We start from the raw sequence: 8,936 nt of genomic DNA, 5'->3' as shown, positions 1-8,936 counted from the left end.
CTTTCTTGGATAACATGCTTCACAAGGTGAGGGACAAAAGATGGCTGAGAGGCAGAGTTTGTGCAGTTTGCATTAGCTGCTAAGAGTTACTCTCAGGTCCACGTGATTACCAGACCTTCAACCCTCATTTTACAGATCTAGAAAGAGGAGAGAGCTGTTCAGCTTCACTCCTGAAGATTCTGACCTCCAAGGGACCACACTGATTTCTATGTTTATTGCTGCCCTCTATCCTGATTTTTCTTTAAGAGTACAACTTCCATTGACGCCTCATGGGGTGATTGCCAGGCTGGGGCACATCTTTTGAATTTGATGGTGCCGATTTTTTTTTATATCCTGGGCCGAAGTTTTCTGCCCCTCGGTGTGAAACCCATGCTCATTTTCAGAATGATGCCTTGTCCCTCCACTAGAGCATGTGATAGAAGCCCTGTAGTGCACATCTGAGCCCCCTGCTTGAGGGATGCAGGTCTGTTAGACATGATAGCCTTAGGGTTGCCACCCCCAACTTTTTGCCTGCCTCCCTCCACTTTTTGACACTGTTTTTGCTGGTTTTAGGACTCTGCAAACTTTATTACTGCTAACCAGTGCTAAAGTGCATATGCTCTCCCCCTTAAAACATGGTGACATTGGCTCATACCCAATTGGTATATTTAATTTACTTGTAAGTCCCTAGTAAAATGCACTGCATGTGCCCAGTGTCTGTAACTTAAATGCTACTAGTGGGCCTGCAGCACTGATTGTGCCACCCACATAAGTAGCCCCTTAACCATGTCTCATGCCTGCCATTACAAGGCCTGTGTGTGCAGTTTCACTTTCACTTCGACTTGGCATTTAAAAGCCTGAAACTCCCTTTTTTCTTTATATAAGTCAACCCTAAGGTAGTCCCTGGATAACCCACAGGGCAGGGTGCTATGTAGGTAAAAGGCAGGACATATACCTCTGAGTTTTATATGCCCTGGTAGTGGAAAACTCCTAAATTCATTTCCCACTACTGTGAGGCCTGCTCCTTTTAAAGACTAACATTATGGATACCCTCATATACTGTTTGAGTGGTAAGTTCTGTTCAGAAAGGGGTAGAGAGGTCTATTTAGTATGGCCATAATGGTAATTCAGATTCCTGCTGACTGTTGAAGTTGGATTTTATATTACTATTTTAGAAATGCTACTTTTAGAAAGTGAGCATTTCTCTGCACTTAAAATCCTTCAGTGCCTTACAGCCCGTCTCCAATCCACGTCCGGGCTGGGCTGGTTGACAGCTCCCTTGTGCATTTCACCCAGACAACCACAAGCACAGGATGCTCAGTCACACATGCACAAGTCTGCATAGTGAATGGGTCTTTCTGGGCTGGAAAAGATAGAGGGCCTGACACATTTCAAAGGACAGTAGCCTGCCCTCACACAATGGACTGCCAAACCCCCTACTGGGACCCTGGCAGACGGGGTTGTACTGAAAGGGGACCTTGTGCACCTCAAAAGCACTCTTTGAAGTCTCCCCCACTTCAAAGGCACTTTTGGGTATCTTACCTTTTGGTAGGTAAGTCCTTGACCCTACCAACTTAGACTCTTCCTGGGACAGATACTCTGAACCAGATCCTGTAGCCTGCCAAGAGGATCTGTCTGGCTGCCCAAAGGACTCACCTGGACTGCTTTGCTGTGAAGGACTGCTGCCTTGCTGTTGCCCTGCTGCCTTGCTGGCCGCTGGCTATGCTGATAAGTGCTCTCCAAGGGCTTGGATTGAGCTTACCTCCTGTTTCCTGAAGTCTCAGGGCCAAAAAGACTTAATCTCTGCAAAGATACTCCTTGTGCGGCCAAAATCGACGTGCAGCCTGCCAGAATCGATGTGCAGCCTGCCTAGTGGTGAAAGAATCACTGCATCTCCGAACCCGAACATCGCAGCCCAGCTCCCCGAGTAGAGAGAGGGATGCAGCGCCAGCGTTGCAGCCAGTACTTCGACGCACAGCCTACAAGATCGATGCATCGCCAAACCAGAACGACACAGCCTGACTTCCAGGGGGGGTAATCGACGCAGTGCCTATGTGCAACAGAAACTCCGACGCATCACACACTGGATCGACGCAGCACCTGTGACTCTGTCCTGCATGCCCAGGATTTTCAGGAATCATCTCTGGGCATCAAAAGACCCCGCATCGTAAAGAGGATTCAAGCATGCGCACCAGAATTCGACGCAAAGTCCTTGCCGCGTGGGAAATAATTGATGCATCGTCTGTGTGCGCATGGAAATCTGACGCACACCCTTTCTTTTCCTCACATACCCTCCTCTGCAGTCTCTGTGCTTGTAATTTTGACGCATACCAGGTACTTTGTTCTTGCAAGAGACACTTGTTGCTTTTTAAAGACTAAATACACTTCTTATCATTACAAAAGTGATATTTCAACTTGTACTTATCAAATCTTGATAGTTTTGACCTTAATTCATTCAGATAAACATCTTATATTTTTCTAAACCTGGGTGGTGTACTTTTGTGGTGATTTCAATGTGTTATAGCATGGTTTATTGACAAAATACTTTACACATTGCCTGCTAAGTTAAGCCTGACTGCTCAGTGCCAGGCTATTGGAGGGTGGGCACAGGATAGTTTGGATTGTGTGTGACTTACCCTGACTAGGATTGTGGTCCCCACTTGGATAAGGGTGTATACCTTACCAACTAGAGACCCCATTTCTAACAAGGTCTTTCAACGTTGAGGTTCTCCACTTGAGAACCAGCCTGTGTACTTAACCTTCTCCCCCATGTTGGAACACAGGAACCTAATAGAGTGGGAAGAGAGGTGCACAAAACATCAAGGGTGCTAGAGAGATCCAGAATGAAATGAGTTGAGAAAGGGGAGCCCTGTTCTATATATTCCAGTAGGACAAGGGAGATCTCCTGACTATCAGGGGCAAGAGACTCATGCTATCATGCAACAGAGAAAGGGTACATTTTAATGGGACAAGAGACCCTTGTACTAAATATCATGGGTGGGGGTGTGGGGGCAAAGAGACCTATAATATAACAGGAGGGGTATAAAGACACAATATCACACAAGGAGAAAAGACAACTGCAGATTGCCATGGTTGAGGGCTTTCAGGATACTCTGAATGTTATGAGAGGGAACAACAAACGTTCCAAGAATCCTGAACCAAATTAAACATGCAGGTTATGTAAGGGAGTATGGGAAACCTTTAGTAGTAATAGAGTAAAATGAAACAAGCTGAATCTCATAATCGAGACCACAATGTACACTGAACATAAGGAGGGGAAAAGAGGCAGGCACTGCACATTAGAAGTGAAGATTGACAACTGCTGAATATTGTGGGCTATGGCCTCAAAGATATTCACTGAATATCATCAGATGGTTGCTGGAAGCAGAAAGTGATGAATAATATGAGGGCCAACTTAGAACTGGTGAAAAGAGGGTGGACGTGGAGATCTCTGCACTCATTAATATCGGATACAGGTGGCAGAGCAAAGACATTGTCACAATGTCACAGGGTAACAGTGTATACCTGAGTGTGACCTATTTTATAAATGCTACTTGGATCTGTTGTAAAGGCATTTTCTGCATCTTTCAGACACTGAATCACAGTTAGCTGAAATATGATAACATATATAATAAATAACAGAACAAATGAGTGATGATTCATAATGAGTGACCATTATTTCTAATGGAAGCGACACAAAGACTATCAGAGCAGTTAACATTTTATTGAAACACGAATACAGCTACACCTCCTTATCAACCACTTAAGAGTTGGGTAACTATAAAGTCACATGCAAATAAACATTTGTGTAGCAGCCAATGTCTAACAAAGGCCTTTGGCAAGTTTGAGCTATGAGTTGAACTAGCATTCCTCAGTATCTTGACACTTAAATGAGGTTTGTTTTGTATTATATTCCTCTTCTTTGGCCTTCCATTCTAGGTAGTGCTTCACATGAGCAAATACGCGATTGGCTGAACTGCAACATTTACTCCTTCAGGGAGACTAACGTTGCACAAATTAGGCTGACCCTTCCATCAGTTCATGTGCTGTAGGAGCCCACGTGACCTTCTAGGACATGTGTAAAAAGGCACCATCATTAAGGTACATCGGTAATGTTGCTAAATGGGATTTTCTCCATGAACTGAGATAGGCCGAACTTTGTCATTTATTTGGGGAATTCTTAGGCAGTCGGAGAAGGGGTTAGTGCTTGGTGTTTAAGTGGGTTGAGTCAGAGTTTCCCCATTCACTGGCCTCACAGGGAGTGACTGGCTCATTAATAGACCTGAGGGCTGCGTCAATGGGATCCTGGTGATGGCAATTGCCTTCAGGGATTTGTAATTTGCCCACCAACTGATGTTCAAGTTGGAGTGCAATTTGCAGTTGGACCGAGGTACAAATAGGTCGCACTGCAAATAGTCTATTCGCAGAAGGTCATAATAAGGCATGCTCAATGAACATTAATTAGGGAGGTAACACTTTGTGACTTTCTCTGAATGCAGGTAATGCGGTAATAAAGGCACTGAACACCTCTTTTTCTATAGTCACAGTCCCAGATGTAAAACATTCTCTTAAAAGCAACCCATGCCATTAAAGTAACTGGTGTTGCTTTTTTAAAAGAAACGTGTTTCTCGTTGTAGAATACTTCGTCCTAGGTGATTTTGGGGGGCTGTGTTCTTCTTGACCACTGTCTGCTTCCTTTGTGGGCTCCAATAAAATTTCCAAAAGGCAAACCCTCTAACTGGGACCGTATCCCCCTTGTCAATCAGTTACCACCCCAGCTTGGAGGGCCAAATCTATAAACCCCTCATAAGATCACAAACCCTGTGATTTAAAAAATCAAAGTGTTGTCAACCCCAAATGGCTTTTTGAAATGTAAAAATAAAAAAACCTTTATGAATCAGAAAAGTATTTTTCTTGCAACTCATAAATGGGGAGGGAATATGACGAGGCACCCCCTCAAATGTGTGATTCAAATAGACATGTTTTGAAGGTTTATGACCACAACTGAGCCTCAAATTGGGGTGGTAACTAGGTGCAGGAACAATTTATATTACACTAGTGTTACTCTTCTTATACAAATTTCCTGACATTATGTCACATGGCATAAATATGCCACAAGTATGCCACCATTTGTGGCAAAATTATAGCGGGGTAGCAAAACAAACAACAAGAACCCGAGGGCTATTATTTGTGACAGTTGTGTTTGTTGTGCTATTCTTTTTTTTTAGCATGAAGTGCATCCACATGTCAAAAATTCATGGAGCTCACCGTTTGCTCAGAAATATAGCAGTAAATGATGGATTTGCATTTCTTGTAGTTTTCTTGAAATTTTGCACAATTACTTAAAAGCAAATTATGCCAATTTTGCACACCCCCAGTGGTAACTGCCTTGCAAAGGGGAAGCTGTCCCGTCAATAAACCATCTTTGTTTCATAAATAAGTACTTTGACAGAAATAGTGATAAGCCTATATTGGATTACCAATATTCACTTTTTAAAAACAAAATCATTAACTTAAAATATCTTTCATAAATATCCATTCTGGTTCACAAATGATTATTTGTGTTAAAAAATGAATTCCATTCTCTATTGAAATTCTACAAAATGACACCCCAACTCCTGAGTTACAGTATATGGTGACATGTTTTCATGTTTTGTAAATCTTTTACATCCATTTTTATGCATGAAACCCATCTAATAAATACTTCTGTACGTATGTGTAGTATCCATTTAAGTGCTATACCATGTTGAGTGCATGGATAGTCAAATTACTAGAAGACTCTTTCTCTCTCCCATTATCCATTTCTCCTCCCTCTTGTACATTAGAAGTGTATATGTTTACAGTGAGGCTTGGCACCTACCTTTCCAACAGCATCATCGGCAACCACATTATCCACTGAGGCATCTCTGCCTTGCTTCAGGGAGGAAACCGAGTTCCTACATACTGCACTCCCATACCAGCATGACAGTGGATCAGCCGGCCATCGGAAGCTGTAACTTCTACTCTTCTACAGGTTGTGTTGTAAAGGAAGGCAGTGATCGCTGAGGATACACGTGAACAGTGGCTGCGAACCACTGCATTAATAAGTCTAGTCAGTGTTGGTCAGTCCTCCCCTTGCTCTAGAGGCATGAGATTCTCCTTGATTCCACCAGAGATACTGTTACTGCCCCATGTGCCTTTCGTTCCTCCTCTAGACTCATAAGGAGCTGCTCACGCTTTGCAATAGAGGTAGTGCTTAGAAAGGTCTTCTCCCAGAACAGAAGAGAGGTCTCGGGGAATCTGAAATCTGTTCAGTGCACCCTGTAAAAATCTATTCTACTGCGCATCCTCATTGTAAAATGGACAGAGGCACTATTCAACTTTCAGCCCAAAGCTCAAGCAAAACAAGCATTGGCAAAGCTAACAGGTCGCGACAATTCGAGAGCTACATGCATTGTCATTTTGAATGTCTTTTAGCTAAGGGTTTTTCACTGGCTTATGTTTTGAAAATGTGTATTACTACCATGTCTCTGAATACCCCTTAGGTGTTATTTCTACACAAATTAAATGCAGCTATTGAGTGAAATGAAAAACAAAATGTACTAGTGGGAAGGAGAAACAAAGTGCGCTTCACTTGGCAAGAATACAAAGTCAACAAAACGTGAGATCACCATACATTCTAAGAACCTTCCTCACACTGGCCCCGTGTGCTTATTTTGTGTTAGTTCTGTTTTCTTCCAATGTGTCCATAGCAGTAACTTGCATATTCTTTATCAGTGAGAGCTAACAACGTGGTATACGTGAAAAAACATTTTTTATGTTCTATCACAACCACCCACAGTGCTGGAAACAGTGACAAATAACAGCAATTGTTTGATAGAAAAAATAATCACTATTCTTGTTCAACTACCCCATCGATTATCCATCATCGAACATGTTTTATGAGAGGAGATATACAACTTTCTGACTAATTCGGAAATATATTATGGTTGACGAGGTAAGGGTGTATTTAAAATCTGTAAAAACTAATTTTCATGTAGGATTCTGCAGCAAAACCAAAATATATTTCAGTTCGCATTTCATGTGTCTGTGAAACTTGTAGAACACGTTTATTTCCCTATTTATTTATTTCTATTCAAATTAGGCAGTTCTGTACACTATGCATCTACAAAAAACGTACTATGCAGAAATGCACTGTTTATATGTCTCGTGGTAAATGATTGGTAAGTACAATAGGCAGAAGTTGTTTTGAGGCATAATCAACTGAAGTAACAGCTCAGCCCAGAGGCTTGCATGGTAAAAAGTGAAAAACAAACAGAACATACAAATAGGTAGTAGCAGGTCAGAATATTTACCAAATATGATTACTTTTGATAGGATATGGCTATCTCCTCGAATGGGATAAGTTCGAAATGCATATCCAGCAATTAAAGTGGTCTAGTGTTACTTTTTGTTTTGTTTTATTTTGTTGATTTGAAATTACATCACATAACTTCATAAAGCCAACACAGACTGTGTTTTAAAACCATATTTTCTGAGCTGCATGGAAGCAGGGAAGGCATGAGCAAACTGGGATTGCGTATTATTTGTTTCGAATCAATAAATTACTTTATCATTTGCACTGCAAATTGGTAACCAATGATTTATCCATCCCTTGAAATGTAATTGATGGACAAAGAAATACAGAATGTTCATAGAAATAAGAATAATTAAAAGGGCAAGCTAAGGACTAACATATACTTGAATCATTGATATTTCTGAAACATACCTCCATCAAATATTTGGAAGTAATTAAATTGCAACTACAGTGAATAAGATGTATTAGCACCAGCACACATCTGTGTGATGAATTAGTCGGAGCATTTGAATATGAAACAGAGAGCGTTGCAGCTAACCTCTGAAATGAGAGAACATACCAGTTCTTATGAAGCATGGGACTCAAAGGTAAGAGTGATGCTCCTACCAAACTAAAAGCATCTTGTAGCTGACTTTCAGGTTTAAAACATCAACATAAAATCGCTAACTATTTGATACCTGCCAAATGCTCCATAAGCTTGGTGACAAAATGAGTGTTTTTTCTCCTTAGTTTGTGAAGAAAATCCCAAGTGAGGCTGACGTAATAACGGGCTTTTCTCAGTTATTTCTCTCTCTAGGGGAACCCCTCAACGAGGATGGGAATCACAGTCAAATAACAACAAAATGACAATGAAATCCTGTTTTCAGTCCTGTAGGCCGTGCCATGGTGTGGCTCTAATTTTGTTCTAATTTTTATAGCACACAGACCATCCAGCCTATTGTTTTTGTCCGGGAACCTTGAAAGTTTTTTTTTTTACAGATCTTCCTTGAGAAAAGGTGATACCACCCACCCAGAAAGAATGTCAAGTATGCAATTAGGGGCAAACTCACAGCTAGGGTGGTAGGATTCAAAGGTGGTGGAGAGAAGCAGAAATTCTCCACCGTCCACAGGGCAGAAATACATTTAAAGCGTGGAGACTAGCACTACTTATCAATGATGAAGGGGATCATTACCTCTTTCAGTGCTTGGGGCAGAGCAGGCCATGCACCCCTATTTTGTGGTTCAGGGGAGCTGGAAATAGCAATTAAACTGCGCATTTGCTCTCCCAGTGATGGCGTAAACATGGTTTTCAGCACAATTCACACCTCAATCTCTGGTATCATTTGTAATTTAAATCTGTCACTGCCTCGCCCACAACATCATCAGGGGTGTCCCAATCACCCAGGACCAAACCCTTATACTTTTCATCAAGACTACGTACTGCCTCGCCCACTGTCACTCAATCAGGCAGGTGTATTTTTTAATTTCAACAACAGGTATGCTCTGCTTTGTGAGGGAAGTTTGAAGCCAAGCTAGTCCTGCGTATCTGGAAGGGGGCACTTAAGCAGAACAACAAAACCCCTTCCTTTCCTCTTTGGTGGTAAAACTGGCCTTTCCGAAAAAAAGAGAACCCAATCTTTAG

General features: G+C 41.8%; 1 protein-coding gene across 2 annotated transcripts in view; it reads left to right on the top strand.

Annotated features, from left to right (window-relative positions):
* Nucleotides 1–8,936, top strand: part of WDFY4 (WDFY family member 4) — a 778,336-nt gene that overhangs the window by 620,172 nt on the left and 149,228 nt on the right. The gene's annotated exons all lie outside the window — the stretch shown is intronic.

The sequence above is a fragment of the Pleurodeles waltl genome, chromosome 6 (assembly GCF_031143425.1).
Source record: "Pleurodeles waltl isolate 20211129_DDA chromosome 6, aPleWal1.hap1.20221129, whole genome shotgun sequence".
NCBI lineage: Eukaryota > Metazoa > Chordata > Amphibia > Caudata > Salamandridae > Pleurodeles > Pleurodeles waltl.
This window is presented reverse-complemented; position numbering and strand designations above follow the sequence as displayed.